At 45.1% G+C, this 15,340-nt stretch overlaps 2 long non-coding RNA genes across 2 annotated transcripts; one reads left to right on the forward strand and one right to left on the reverse strand.

Annotated features, from left to right (window-relative positions):
* Positions 1-2,254: 2,254 nt before the first annotated feature.
* Positions 2,255-9,494, reverse strand: LOC123587820. The gene is made up of 2 exons (XR_006707541.1): positions 8,821-9,494; positions 2,255-2,649 (listed from the first exon to the last, which is right to left on the reverse strand). It is a non-coding gene; the product is annotated as an uncharacterized LOC123587820 (long non-coding RNA).
* LOC123587819 lies at positions 5,522-5,957 on the forward strand. Its single transcript, XR_006707540.1, has 2 exons — positions 5,522-5,730; positions 5,817-5,957. It is a non-coding gene; the product is annotated as an uncharacterized LOC123587819 (long non-coding RNA).
* Positions 9,495-15,340: the final 5,846 nt, after the last annotated feature.

Here is a 15,340-nt window from a genome sequence, read left to right on the forward strand (position 1 = left end):
AACAGGAGTACCGAGCTTGCGAGGTTGCTTGAAGACTCACGAGGATGACGCCTGTGAAGTTCGGTGCTTGGCATGTCGTGAACTACATGCCATGGGACAAAAGTGGTGCTGTTAGTATTATTAACGTGAATGCTCTAATTCCTCTGATCGCGATCGAATTGCGATGTTTGCCTCGTCCGCATCTATCGCTTGAATAAAGCCTCGGTCAGATCTTTGTACCGCAGGTCCTAGACCCCTGGCCACCCCCACCCCAACCACATTGTATGAGCTATGATGTCAGTCCAGAGATCATCGGGATCAACAATGGTTTAGTTTAGTTGGTCAAAGCAGAGCACGGAGACAAAGGATCTGGTTCCCATGTGGATATGTGGGCTCTGAATTATTCAAGTTCTTCGACTGGACGTTGTGCAGAAGATGCCTATCACTATGGCTGCCCAGCCACAGAGCCTCATAAAGGGAAATGCCTCTCCCCCCTCCCCTGGTTAAGACCCCAGGCAACCTTGATCTGCTGATTGGACCACACCTGATTAGACGGACTCCACCTGACCATATATACAGACTGGCTGGTGACACAGGACCACAGCCTGCTGAAAAGCAGATGAGCGGGGCCACTCAACAGCCTCTCTCTTTGAAATGTGGACTAAGGTATATCCAGAGACTGAAATAGTCCGACGTTGGCCTTGAAATAGTGGGGTGGGTCTCTCGCTAGGGAGGCTCTGATGGACCAGGAGCAGGAAGAGGCTTTGAGGAAGCAGAACGATGGGTAAGCGGAAGGCACAGTGAGAGCAGAACACAGAGCAAAGAAGCCATGCTGGAACAGGACTCAGCTAGCTCCCAAATGGCTTCAATTCCCAAATGTCCTCATTCCATTTCTGGCTGCAATTCACACGTATCCCTTTTGGAAATAACTTTTTCTTTTCAGAACAGGGGGAAAAAAAAAGTCAGAACAGAAAAAGCTCAGGAAAGAATGTAAAAATAACCCTCATTCTCATAGTGGCACTATATATATATATATATATTCCCCTCCCCCCCATAAAACTGAGGTCATACTATCTGCTATCCTGTTGGGTTTCTCTCACCTAACAATGTGTCATAGACTTCTTGCCATTCGATACAAACTCTTCTCAAATATGCTTTTAAATGATTTTATTCTAAGGATATGCCATCATTAATTTATGTAATTCCTCGTCAGTGACAATTAGTTTTTTCAAGGTTTTTTTTTTTTTATCTTTTGCTTTTATAAATAATGTTGCAAAGAACACAGCTTGTAGTTAAATCTTCAAACGTGTAGTGATTATCCTCTTATAGTAAATGATTAGAAGGCTAATTGCTGGGTGAACAGGCATGCATATCTCTTAAATCTTTTGATAGGTATTGTTAACTTACACTCCAGGAAGTTTGCAAAAATTTATATTCCCACCAGTAGTATATGAAATGTGTCTGATCCAAAGAATTTTTTTTGATTGATTCTACCAGATCTTGGAGACCATATCTCCACTGTCTGGCATTGTGTCTTGGTATACAGCAGGCACTCAATACATGTTTGTTGACCCAAACGGAAGTCACCTGGAGTGACTGAAGAGTCTTCTTTCTTCTGAGCTCAGTTGACGGCTGTTGTGTTCTTTGCAGCCATCACAACCCCTAACATACTTCCCTGCAAGGTCTTCTCTGGGAAAAACACTTCTAATTTCCTCAGAGAACCACAGAACCCCTGGCTGGCAGCTGCAAGTCTGAGACCCTCCCATCTTGAGTCCATGACTTCCCAAGAGGGGAGCCTGTCCTTTCTTCTCTCTGAAACCCTCTACCGAGTAGAGAAAGACAGAAGAAAATAAGACAGATGGAGGGCTCATTAAAACAATCAATTATTTTGATGCATTTGGACATGATAAAGTACACCAGGGCATGTGGGTTTTAATAAGGCCTGTGCCGGGAGAGCAGCCGCGGGACCGAGAACGGCAGAGAATGAGACATTGCTTTCTAGAAGGCACCTACTGTGATAATGTTACCTGCGGTTTATGCCATGGCAGAAAATAGACTCGGAATCAGAGAACGTTAAATCTGAGATAATGGGTTTTTTAATTGTTTTCAAATTTTGGATGAGCATTTTAATTGAGGTGGTTGGGAGGTTGATATAACTTTTGTATTTGATTATCTGGCAAAAGGAGAGGGGAAATGAAGACAAGTGGGGAAACGGAGGTAGCACGTTTTTTGAAAAAAACCAAACCACTCATAACACATAGCATGATAAATTCCATCTCTGTACAATCGTTTTTATTACACGTGGCAGAAACAAAATGATTTCTGTACATAATTAGTACCAAGATTAGAGAAATGTTAACAGCCTGGGGTTGTAAGTTAACCCTCTGCATGCCGGGAAGGGGAAATCTTCATTCTCTCAATCCATTTGTGTTAAGTGTTGAGAAGGATCTAGTGTTTTGGAGGTGGCCGCTGTTGACAGATATGACACCAGGCACCTTCCATATTTTCTTTTTCCTTCTCTCACCAACTCGATGGGATGTTTTATTGTCCTTATTCCACGGATGAAGGAAATACAGCTCAGAAAGGGTAAGTGACTTGCTGAAGGTCACACAGCAGAGAAGAGAAGGCTGGAGGTCTGACCCAAACCCAGTTGAAGCCAAGGTCAACACCCTATCAGAATAACAGAAGGGAGAGCCACAAATCTGGGTTCAGATCCCCCCCTCTAAGACCTCTGTGACTTTGGACTTCATTTACTCAACTTTCCTGAGCCCCCAATTTTATCTTCTATAAAATGGTAATAATAATATAAAATAATAATAGCACTTACCATCTGGGCTTTGTTTTTCATTTTGTTTCTGAGGATTTACTGAGGTAATGATTACTAAAGCACTTAGCGTGGTTCCCGGAATATGGCAAGTGCTCAATAAACATTAGCTGTTAGTATTAACAGGAATCCGCCTGTCTCTGTATAAAGCTTCTAACTATTTTCAAGGTCCTGTAGGGAAAAGAAGTTTCTGAAGGAGTCATTTCCAACCTCGGGGAGTTTACAGTCTGCTGAGATGATGGATCAGAATCCCCCACCTTCCAGGCAGCTCCAGTCTGCTGAGTGGACAGAAGCGACCAAACATCTCTCTCCCAGCTTTCTAGGATGTCAAAGATTCTGTTTTATTGTCAAAACATGCCTGTCCCTACCCTACCTCCACGAACTGCATGGATTTCAATTCTTTATTTTGGAACATATGATCCTTTTCCAGGTGACTCAAGGCTGGCTTACTCTAATGAGATACAGACACAGCACGTCCAAGGCGGCAAATGCAAACATTCAATGTTGAATATTCTATTAGCAAATCATATTGTGCCATTTTGGACCTGGGGGGGGGGATGGGTACTGTGGGGCTGGGGTCTTTAGGTTGCAAAGGAAAAGGGAGTCCTAGGGGACTTGAATGCACAAGAAATGGCCTCGGGCAAATCACTCAGCCTTTCTGAGCTTGTCAATTCACCTGTAAACTGGCTCCCAACACACCAGGCATCTCTCTCTTTCCCTTCTCTCTCTCCCTCCCTCTTTTTCTCTCTGCTGTCCTCCAGAATCTGTTTTGGCTGCACCCAGGGAAGCAGGATGAGCTTAGCTGCGGAGGAGGAGGGAGAAGATGGCCAGGGGTCTGGTCCCTGCCGGAACCTGAGGCCAGAAGCTGATGGAAACATTGATAAAAGTGTCTGTGCTATGTGAGCACAGGCGGAATAGCTGAAAAGCCCAGAGGCCTTTCTCCCCATCTCTGCATGGCACACGGTGCCGTCCTAGCATCCCCAAGACCACAAGCTTGGAGGTGCCTCCCTGGCATGGATGTTGGTGTTCTCATAATGAGCACATTGGGGGCGTGTCACCACACCGGGTGGCATTGGTGACTAAGGGCATGTGGAGCCAGAACAGAAGAGAACAGCCTGTGTTGAGTGAATCTGCCTTTCGGGCTTCTGGGCACAGGTAAGAGCTGGAGAACACGGCTCAGGGGCTTTCTATCCTGTGTGAGTCCGCTGGGACTCACGTCAACCCATGATGGGTATGGAATCCCACCACTGCTCCCGCGATCAGCCCCACTGTGGCCACCTGGTCTGAGCCACCATTGTCTGTCACCTGGATTCTGCAGCAGCCCCCTGCTTCCTCTTTTGCCCCCCCCCCCCACAGACTACTCTCGACACAGCAGCCAGATTTGTTAAAACCTAAGTCAGACGGAATGACTTCTCAGCTGCAGATTCTGCGGCAGATCAACATTTCATTCAGAATAAAAGCCAGAGTCCTTTCAGTGGCCATGAGGCCCACACATGTGCCTTTTCTGCCCCCACCTACCACTACTCTCCCCCTCACTCACTATGTTCCTGAACACTGGCTTTGTTTCTAGTCCCCAAACACACCACAGGGCTTTTGCACCTGCTTTTCTTCTCTTTCTGTTATACTCTTCTCCAAAATTTGCCCATGGCTCACTTTTTGCCTTTATAATAAGAAATACATACATTTGGTCTTCATCCTCATTTCTGGCACAGAGCTCCTAAGACCCTTGGAATTTCCTAAGTAATGAGAGTGATACAGGTACCTTTTTTATGTTAATAAGGTGCCTTTTGGACCCCCACCTGAGGATGGGGGCTCGATGCCAGGAGAACCAACCGTGTGATTGAAGGGCTGGACTTTCAGTCCCACCTGTGACCTCCAGAGAGGACAGGCCAATCGCCAATGGCCAAAGAGTTGATCAATCGTGTCTATGTAGTGAGGCCTCTATAAAAACCCAAAAGAAGGGCTTCAGAACACTGCCAGGTTGGTGAACATGTGGAGATTTAGAGAGAGTGGCATGCCCAGAAAGAGCATGCAAACTCCACCCCCTCTCTCTATCCCTTGCCGTATGTATCGCTTCCGTCTGGCTATTCCTGCTTATTATATCTATAATAATCCAGTGGTCTAGTAGTAAAATGTTTCTCTGAGCCACTCTAGCAAATTACTCAAACCCAAGGAGGGGGCCAGTCCGTCGGAAGTAAGGGGAACCAGCTGGAGTCAAAAGAAGGGGTGGGGGGGGCAGTCTCATAGAACTAAACTTTTAACCTGTGGGATCTGATGCTACCTCATGATAGATAGTGTCACAACTGAGTTGAATTCTCAGACAACCTTTCTGCTGTGTCCCCAGTATCTAGAACAGTGCCTGCCATATGCTAGGTGCTTAGTAAATGTTTGTGGAATGAATAAATGAATGTATGAATGAATACAGAAAGTGTGATCTTTTTTATCATCCACAGATTGATGAGGACTGACACATACGGGCTATGTGGCCTCATAGGGTCACCAGGAGCATCGGCTGGGCAGTAGGCACTCTGTCAGTGGCAACTATAATTATTGTTATTGCCATTGTTGTTGTTGCATTCTCTCCGCCCCTCTCTGATCCTCTGTCTCCTCTGCACAATATTCCCACCCCCTTTTGTCCCCCGATTTTGTTCTCAATGGGTCTCCTCTCCTCATTTATCAGCTCCTATCAGCCCCTCAATTTTCCTCTCTTGCTGCTACTCAGGGAAGCAGTCTAGCCCAGCGGGCCCCTGGGACCTCATTCTGTGTCTCCACTGGGTCTGCCTCGCTCCCTGGAAAAGCGAATCATCGTGAATCACTTCCTCCCTGGGCCAAAAACCCAAAGCATCCTTGACAACATGCACCGGTGCTGGCTACCGACAGACCTTTTCAGATGGGACAAGCCTCAAATCAATTTTCATTTCTTCCAGGTGAGAGAGAAGGGCTGTTTGGTGACCCGGGGGGCCTCTATGAATCTCCAGCAAGAAATCACTCTGGTTTCTACTTTTCTGCTTAGGTGAGCTGCGGGCCTCTCTGCAAACTCGGATCTTTCTCCAAATGATTCACAGAAACAAATGCTCCCCGGAGGCAGAGGCGGGCCCACGCCTGTGTGCTGTGCTGGCGTCCCGCAACATTATTAATTAAATCTGAGACAATATCAAAGTAGTGATAATAATCATTAAGGCTCATAAATACTAACCAGGTGCCAGGCCCTCGACTGGCTAATAGTAGTTTATTTAACCCTTAACACAACCCTTTGTGGGAGATACTCTCCCCATTTTATAGAGGAGGAAAATAAGGCACAGAGAGGTTCAGTAATTTGCCTAAGGTCACACAGCTCGTGAATGGAGAAGCCAGGATTTCGACTCAGGCAGTCTGGCTCCATTACTGAACACATACCATAGGGCCAGACACTGCTGGGTGCTGGGAATACAGAAAGGAACGACAGAAGACACAGTCTCCGCCTTCACAGAGTTTATGGTCTACCAGAAGGCAGGGGCATTAAACCATGAAATGTATAGCTACAGGTTGCAATGAGGCCAGGAAAAGAAAAGAGTGTGACAATCCCTTTGGATTCCTCTTGGAATAAATGATATCTTTAGAATTCACTTTCACCAGGGCCCACTGGTAGCTTTTAGTCCAGTAAAACCTGGGTTTAGAGAAGCCAAGTGGCTATTCTTTCTTGGGCACTAGGTAATAAATGGCATGATTTATATCCAAACTTCCTTCAATCATTCCATTTTCATCCCCTTTGACAGGTGGGAAACAGACTCAAAGAAGTCAAGGGACTTGCTCAAGGTTCTCTGCCAGCAACAGCCAGAGCCAGGACTGAACTCGGTGGAGTCCGATTCTTTCTTCCACATTGTAGATCCAATTTCTCAACCTCAGCCCCATTGACATCTTAGGCCACATAATTCTCCATTTGGGAGACTGTCCTATGCACGATAGGATGTTGAGCAGCAACCCAGGCCTCCACCCAATAGATGTCAGTAGCGGGCCCTCTCCAGCTGTGATGGCTGAAGATGCCTCCGAACATTTCCCAGTGTGGGGGGTGAGGGATCAGTCCTGTTCGAAAGCCATGGCAATGGGTGCCCACCCATCCCCATCCCCAGGCTGTCTTATTCATCTCTGACTACCTAACACCCAGCACGGTACCTGGCCCGTAACTGGTGCTCAACTAAAGTTTGTTAAATATAAGGAAGGAAGTGAGGCGGAGAGGAAGAAAGGGATGGAAGGAGGAAAGTTCACCCAGTATGCGTACTACTGAAAGTCTGTAGATAAGTCAACCCAAATTGATTTTGTAACCCAAATTCTATTTGAAGTACCCTGGGGGAAAGACAAGGTTTTAGGGAATCTTGTGAGAAATTCTTACATAAAATGAGCAGTCTTTCTGTGATAGGATTCAGGGTACACATACAACCACGTGCACACACACACACACACAAGTAAAACTCTTCTGCAGATTTGGCTTTTCTGCATGGTTTACCCAGAGAATACCACCCTTGGCTCAAAGTGGGACGAACCAAGCTACTGTTGCTCTTTTCCATGGGAATTCAATTACCCATTTGGCAAAACACCCCAGGGCTCCTCCAAACTCCTTCACAGAACAGTATTTATCAGCGATTGACTGTTATTATGACCAAGAGGGTCCCAGCTGGCTCTTCACCACCCAGTTTCTCCCACTTTCAGCCTTGCAGGATAGGGCTGACAATACCATAATCTCAGCTCAGAATTTCCCTGGCTTCAAGGACAGCTTTTCTATTTGTACGTTTCAATCAACAGAAGCTCCAGTGTTTCCAGGGCAGATGTTTCCTGTCTGTTCTCTCTGTGTCCTGAGCAGAAAGGCCCGTTAAGGCTGCACTGTTGGACAAGCCTTTCAATCAAAGGTTTTATTCCTGGATATGAGTGATGGACAACAGGAAAGGGAGTTCTGGATGTGAAATCCAGGCAGGAGAGAATTGTGCAACCAGCCGTCTTCTGCGTGCTTCCAAATGAGACCAAGATATGTCCTTGTATTGGGCGCCTGATGACGAGCAGAGCATATGGGAACCACTTACATCCAACCTTCAACACTCAGAAGTGGAGTGACTCTGAGATCACGGAAAATGCATATATATTGGCCTCTGCCCCTGGCTCCTGACACAGGAGGTCCTAAAACCGTTGCAATTTCCTAAGTGCTAACAGCACCAGGAGCATCTTTTGCTCTAATAAGGTGACTCTGGATGGGCTCCTGGATGGCGGCTGGTCCCCAGAAAGACCAAGCCATGATTAGAAGCTTAGAATTTTTAGCCCCAACCCCTCATTGTCTAGCAAAGGGAGAGGATCTGGAAATGGAGTCGATGATCAATCATTACCTGCGTGCCTGCGTGAGGAAGCCTCCGAAAAATCCCATGGGGCTTGGGGAGCTTCCAGGTTGGAAGGATGAGTTTCCAGACGTGAACCTATCACACACTGGGGTGATGCAACTCAACCCCACAGGAACAGAAGTTCCTGTGCTTAGAATGCTCGCCACCTCGCCCTGCGTCTCTCTTCATCTGGCTTTTCATGTAGCACCCTTTATCATGTCCTTTCATGAGCTGGTAAACGTGTTTCCCCAAGTTCTGGGAGCTGCTCTAGCAACTTATGGGAACTTCCTACTTACAGCCAAGCCCAGCAGAGATCGTGGGTAACCTGGGGACCTACTGTTTGTGGTCAGCATCTGAAGTAGGTTGGGGGCAGTCTCCTGGGACTGTACCCTTAACCTGTGGGATCTGACACCAAATCTAGGTAGTTGTGTTACAATTGAGTTAAATCCCAGACACCCCACCAGTGTCATAGAGAAATGCTTGGCAATGGGGAAAAACCTCCACACATTTGGTGACCAACAGTGTCTGAGGTGAAGTGCTCTGTGTGGGTAGTAAAAGAAACACACAGGACGCAAAAACCGGGTTTGTCTTAAGGAAGTGATTTTGGAGGAGCTATTATAGGTCTCTGGGTCACAGTGCCATCATTTGCAAAATAGAGGTGCTAATATTACCTACCTCATAGGTATCTAGATGTCTTGTTAGCCAGTTCCAGGCACTGTAGGCATAAGCGATTGTTGCGGAGAAGAATTGGAATCCTGGAAAAAGCAGTGTGGCCAGGGAGGGGGAAGTGGTAGGTAGTCATAGTGATTTGATTTGTGATGTAAGAATTCACTTGTGCCACCTTAAACCTGAGTCAACTTGACTTAGAAGTTTAGAAGGGTGTGGGGCCTTCAACAAAATACCTGGAACTTGCATTCATACTACTTCCCATGACAACGCTGGAATTCCTATGCACTCAAGACAATGCCAAGTAGCAGATCACTTCCTTTACTATCTGGAGCTTGGGCTCTATGTTCCGAATGGGCACGGACAGGAAGTTCCTGGCTCAGAATGACGGTCACCAGTTTTCCAGTGTTGTTTTTAAGAACAGAGCTAGTAGAGAAGTGTGAAGGATAGTTGGATAATTCTTCAGGTTTCTAGAGAAGCCTGGTGTTTATGGCATCAGATGTGAGACCAAAACCTGAATTTGTATCTTAGTCCCAAAAGTCAGAGTCTGTGTGACTTTGGACACACCTCCTAACCTCTCCGAGCTACCGTGTCATGGATACTTTGTTTTGTTTCTCCAGATCACTTCTCCCTTTTCCACCAAAGCACTCAGCATCTTTTTGTGAGTAACTTCACCCCCACTATCTTCAGCTCTGTTGTTTCCAATGAGATTGATCCCACTCTCAGCTCTACCGTGGGCCCTGATTGGCTTGAGTCAATGAGTGCATACTACCTGTCCACCTACTATGATCGACTGATGCATAGACCTCTGACCCAGTTCCCACCAATAGGACATGAGCAGAGGTTTTCTGAGGGTTGGGGGGCAGACGAGTGCTCTGCCCTGCAGGAGACTTACCAGAAGAACTCATTTGTGTCCCTTTTGGGCATTGCCATGTGAGGATATGAGAATAAGAGGCTGCAATGAATCAACTTGAGAAAGAAGCCAGCAAGGCAGCAAAGAGAGTCATCCAGAAAAAAGAAAGAGCCTTAATGACAGCATGAGTCCCTGGATCAAACCATTCTTGAATCAGACTGTCCCAGGGCAATTCAGTTATGTGAGCCAGCAATCTTCCCATCCCCACTCCCCAGTGTCTTTCTTCCCCAAGCTAGTGTAGGTTGGACTTTTCTGTTGCCTGCAACCACAATATTCCCAACTAGTACACTCTGTTTTCTCTCCCTTACTCCCTCCCCAAATTTCTGGAAGAACAAAATAAGATAATAAGGTATGTGAAAATGACAGGTAAACTGTAAAGCACCAGTACCAATGAGATGTGACGAAAATCAGAATAATTAATGACCCTGCCTCAAGGACTTCCTAGCCCAGGATAATCCAATTTGCCGCAGATGTGGAATATTTCCTTCCATTACTCTGAAATATATTAGTTTCATTATGTTGAAATTATTAGATCACACATTGATAATGGTGTTTAATGGGGCTAACAGTATTATTCTCCCGTAAACAGAAATGTATATAACAGAAATTAACAATTCTGTTAAGGCTTCTTCTATTCACGGTTACTAACCACAGCCTAGCTCTTATCGGTGTGAGTCCACTCTGTGTAGAGTCTGCATGAAAATGGACACCCCATCCCCGAGGAGAGAAACATGAAGCCTCCACTTTTGCATCAACTGCCAGTTCGCAGCCTTGTCTGAACAGGACAGCATGACGCTGTTCCAGCTCTGCCACCGAATCTCTCTGTGACCTTGGGCACGTCACTTAACCTCTGTAGACCTCAGTTCCCCATCTACAGAATAAGGCAGTCAGACTTACCAGAGATTTTTAACTTTTGGTGAACGCCTGTGAGAAGCTGCTAAGAATTCTGGGTCTTCTCCAGAGGAATGCACTCCTACTTTTTATAGCTGGAATAGCGTATAACTTCTTGCAGAAGGCCCATAGAAAGCTTAATAAGCTTTTCCCTTTTCTTTTTTTATTTTTATTTAAAAAAAAAAATTTTTTTTTTCAACGTTTATTTATTTCTGGGACAGAGAGAGACAGAGCATGAACGGGGGAGGGACAGAGAGAGAGGGAGACACAGAATCGGAAACAGGCTCCAGGCTCTGAGCCATCAGCCCAGAGCCCAACGCGGGGCTCGAACTCACGGACCGCGAAATCGTGACCTGGCTGAAGTCGGACGCTTAACCGACTGCGCCACCCAGGCGCCCCTAAGCTTTTCCCTTTTCATGAAGCCAAACCAACAAGTAAGAAACCTAGATTAAATGACCTCTAAGGGCCCTTTGAGCTCTATATATTAAGTGTCCATAATTCCATGAGTCCCTGGAAGTAACACAGTCATATTTGAGTTTCAGAAAGATTACTTAACCAAAAAATGGAAATTCTTTGGGCATAGGTAGCAGTGAAGAGAGGCTAAAAGCAGGGAGTCAGTGAAGAGGCTCTTGCAGTCATTCTGGTAAGAGATAATGTGGCTCAGACCAGACTAAGAAAAGGGGATGGGTTAGAGAGAGAGCCAGAAGTCAGGACTTGGTATAAGATTAGATATAGGGAAGAAGTCCCAGGGTTCTGGCTATCACTTAGGATGAAGTTCAGCTACAAGAAACAGGAAACCCAAAATTTTAGTGGCTTAAACAAGAAGACTCTTCCTCAGCTCCCTCTCTCTCTGGGGGTAGACAGTCCAAGGCTTTTTGACAGCTCTTCAATATTTAGAGAATTTGGCTCTTTCTACCTGTTTCACCACCCTGTCACATTAGTTCTATCCTCGGGCTCCAAAATGGCTGCGGGAGTTCCAGCCATCACACCTGCGTTTCAGGGTATATGAAGGAGAACAGGTGGAAGCGCAAAATGGAGCCCCCTTAAAGAGCTTTCCTGGAAGCAAAGTTTCCACTTGTATCTTCGCCAACTAGAACGTAGTCACTTGGCCACACCTACCTGTCAGGTAGGCAGGGAAATGTAATAAGTTGAAATTTGCTAGGCATATTGCTCAAGATTCTGTTACTAACGAGGAAGGGAGAACAGGTGTTGGGAGGCAGCTAGCAGTTTCTTCCATGGTTTCCACTGACAAAGAGACACCAGGAGGTGAAGGAAGATAGAGGAGAGTTGGATTCTGGGGAGGAAAATAAAGAATTTGGTCTGGGCTATGCTAAGTTTCAGTGCCTGGGGAACAACCATGAGAATTATAGGATAGCTGGATACACAAGCATGAAACTGAGGGAAAAGGCTTGGACCAGAGCTAAAGATTTGAAAGTCACTAGGGTATAAAGGACATGTGGAATGAGCCATCTCATCTCCCTGCCCACGGCCCTTGTGGGTGTTCGCTGACCACCTACTTCCATCGCCACGTTTAGCTCTCACAGTCTACTGAATTACCTCTGTTGACCTTGACAAGCCTTACAATGTTGGAAAATGAGAATACTCACCCCATTTGACGGGAAGCGTAATACCAGCTCAAAGAGTGACGTGATATCTGTAAGGTCACGCAACTAGTAAGTGGCAGAATCAGAAATGAGAGCCGAGTCTCCTTGCCAGTGATACCCTGGTCTTTCCACTCAGCATGCCAGCCTGCTACCATTGGGTGGCTCTCTGTTCTCCAGCAAGAAAAGGTGGATAGAGGGGTTGGGGGAGAAAGACAGAAAGACAGAAAGAGAGAGAAACCCAAGAGTCTCAAAGAACTGACTCCAGTGAAAGGCTTATGAAATCAGTCTGGACAAAAGCCTGCCTCCTCAGTCTCTTCCCCCTGCCCTCCCACCTTTCCTTCCCACTTCCTAGAAAAACTTGATTAATCCATTAGGTTTAACCTCTCTTTAACTTCCTGATTAGTTGCATTTATAAACTCCATTTGTTTTTGCTTTCTCATCAAGCCAAACCAACACCCCCAGAAAAAAAAAAAATAGGCCAATTTTCAGTGCCACTGATTTACTGCAATTTCGGAAAATCAGACCGAACTGAGGAGAGACACGACTGGAATTTCAATTCCTTCTGTTAATATGGCAGGGATCTTTGGTGAATGAGAGGGAAGTGTAATGCAGAAGGAAACTCAGTGATGGCAGGACCCCAGATTTGACCAAGGCGGCAGGGTAGCCCGCCTGTTCACAATGCAAATTAATAAGTTCTGTAATTTCCACCTCCTGGTTGAGGGACAAAGCTACAACATACAATAATAACAACAACAGCAACTAAAGGTAAGAGAGTGTATGTTTTTATTGGCAAAGACTCAAAGTGATGGTGTTAGTTTCTCTGCTTCCATTTTTCCCTCCCTATAGCCGGAGGCTCCCACAGCAGCTAGAGGGGATATTGAAACATTACATTGACTTTTATTTAAACAAAAATAATGCATGTACACAAAGTCCAATTTTATTATAAAATTGATGACAAACTTTCAGGAGTCCCTTCTACTTCCTCATACACCATCACGCCCCTGTCCTGCTCCACCAAAGTAAAACTACATTTGATACTTTGGGCTGTCTTTTCTGGTACTTATCTCCATATTTTAACATACCAATACTGCTATTTGTTGGGTTTTCAACCGTAAGCATTGGCTATTATACTTCTATTATGAAAGATGAGAATTGTCTTACATCATGACCACCCCTCACATCTCTCTCCCTATAAAATACACTGATGTATTGATTTCAATCTTCCAATATCGCTGTTAGCTGACATCCTATTTGGATTCTTGCATGCAACCATGCTTTAAAAAAAAAATTTTCCCCCCTCTGGATGCTTTTATGATATTCCTTTTATCCCTTCAGTTTTATTTTTTTTTTTAATTTTTTAAAATGTTTTACTTATTTTTGAGACTGAGCGAGACAGAGCGCAAGCAGGGAAGGGCAGAGAGAGAGAGGGAGACACAAAATCCGAAGCAGGTTCCAGGCTCTGAGCTGTCAGCACAGAGCCCCATGCAGGGCTCAAACCTACGAACTGTGAAATCTTGACCCGAGCCGAAGTCAGATGCTTAATTGACTGAGCCACCCAGGCACCCATCGTTCCCTTCAGTTTTAAAACAGCACAGTGTCTGGTGCATAGTTGATTCTCAACAATTATTTGTTGAGGACTATCGATTCCTGTATTGTTTATATTAGTGAAAAAACTGGAACTCTAAAGCCTCTAACTTTTTATTACGGAGATTTCAAAGATTCATAAAAGAAGAATGTAATGATACCCCACATACTCATCATATTTGGCCAAATTTGTTTCATCTATCTCCCACCCTCTGGAGGATTTTCCATTCATCTGGAGGAAGGAAGCCCTTTTTGACACATTGCCTTTGCACATGGGAGTAATCTCTGTGGTTGGAACTCAAGATTATGGGGGTTTTCATTCTCCAGTTCCCCTTGGTTTCAGAAGCAGCTCTTTGTCTCCCTCTATAATGCTGGGTCAAACCCACCAATGGCTTTGGGCTCAACTCAATGAACATTCTTTGGAATAGTAGCCCCAAGGAAACAATAATCAGTTTTAGCAGAATCCAGACCTGTCCTTACCAGGTCTTGCTCTTTGACAAATGAGGACACAGGCAAACCTATTAGCACAACTTTAGGAAGTTTTATTGTCCTCAGGAAAGCCTATGGTATCATGGCAGCAGGCGATGAGATGTTTAAATCTAAACTCCCACAAGGAAAGCCATGTTTTGTGAAGCTTAATCGGCAATACCACCTTGAACAATCCCTTTTACTTCTCCTGTCACTATAGCAACCCATAATAAGTAGTAAGGACATTCTCAGAAGAGACAAAAGGAGTTAGCCTGAGAATCCAGACTTCATTTCCAATCATTCTCAATTCCTTGATGCTTTCTTCCTGTGGGTCCTTGGTATCCTGTGATCACAACATCTACCTATTGGTGTCTGGAAACAGCTCTGGATGAGTCAGGATGCTCATAACATCTTGGCATTAGGCTCATTCAAACCCAAATTTCTAATGTCCTGCACCAATCAGTATTATACGAGTCTTAGGAATTTCAGCCAAGACTTTCCAACCTGCTAAAAGACTGGTCAACCCATGAGGCGAAGTTTCTAAATCAGTGCTTCTAAAATTATTGTGAAAGATTCATTCATTTTCCTAATTCTTCATAAGCCAATACTTGTGGTCTCTACTTTGTTCAACACAATGAGTCTACTTATCACACACTTGAGTATTGTAAAAAAAAAAAAAAATGTTAAATTGCTCTATATGTTTCTAAATGCTTACCCTTGATTTCTGTGTTTATCTCGTCATGGCAAATAACAAACAGTTCACGAACCAATGTAGCCTCTATCAGTGTTTTCTGCCATTCGTGGATGGAGTGGGCATCCATCATGTGGCCATGCTGTCTTAGCACCTACTTCTTCCTCTCACTTCTTTCCAACTGCTTTTAATTCCCCATCTGGGTGCCCATGTTTCTCTGGGGAGGATGATACCATTCCCAGCTATAGGCACGGGTCATGTGACGTAAGGGAAGCCAATCACTGAATTCCATCCCACTGGCCTCAGAGATTGATTCCAGGGTTGACATGTGACCTAAGATGGTCCAATTGGCCGACTGGAGTGAATCTCAAAATATTT

The sequence above is a fragment of the Leopardus geoffroyi genome, chromosome D3 (genome assembly GCF_018350155.1).
Source record: "Leopardus geoffroyi isolate Oge1 chromosome D3, O.geoffroyi_Oge1_pat1.0, whole genome shotgun sequence".
Taxonomy (NCBI): Eukaryota; Metazoa; Chordata; class Mammalia; order Carnivora; family Felidae; genus Leopardus; species Leopardus geoffroyi.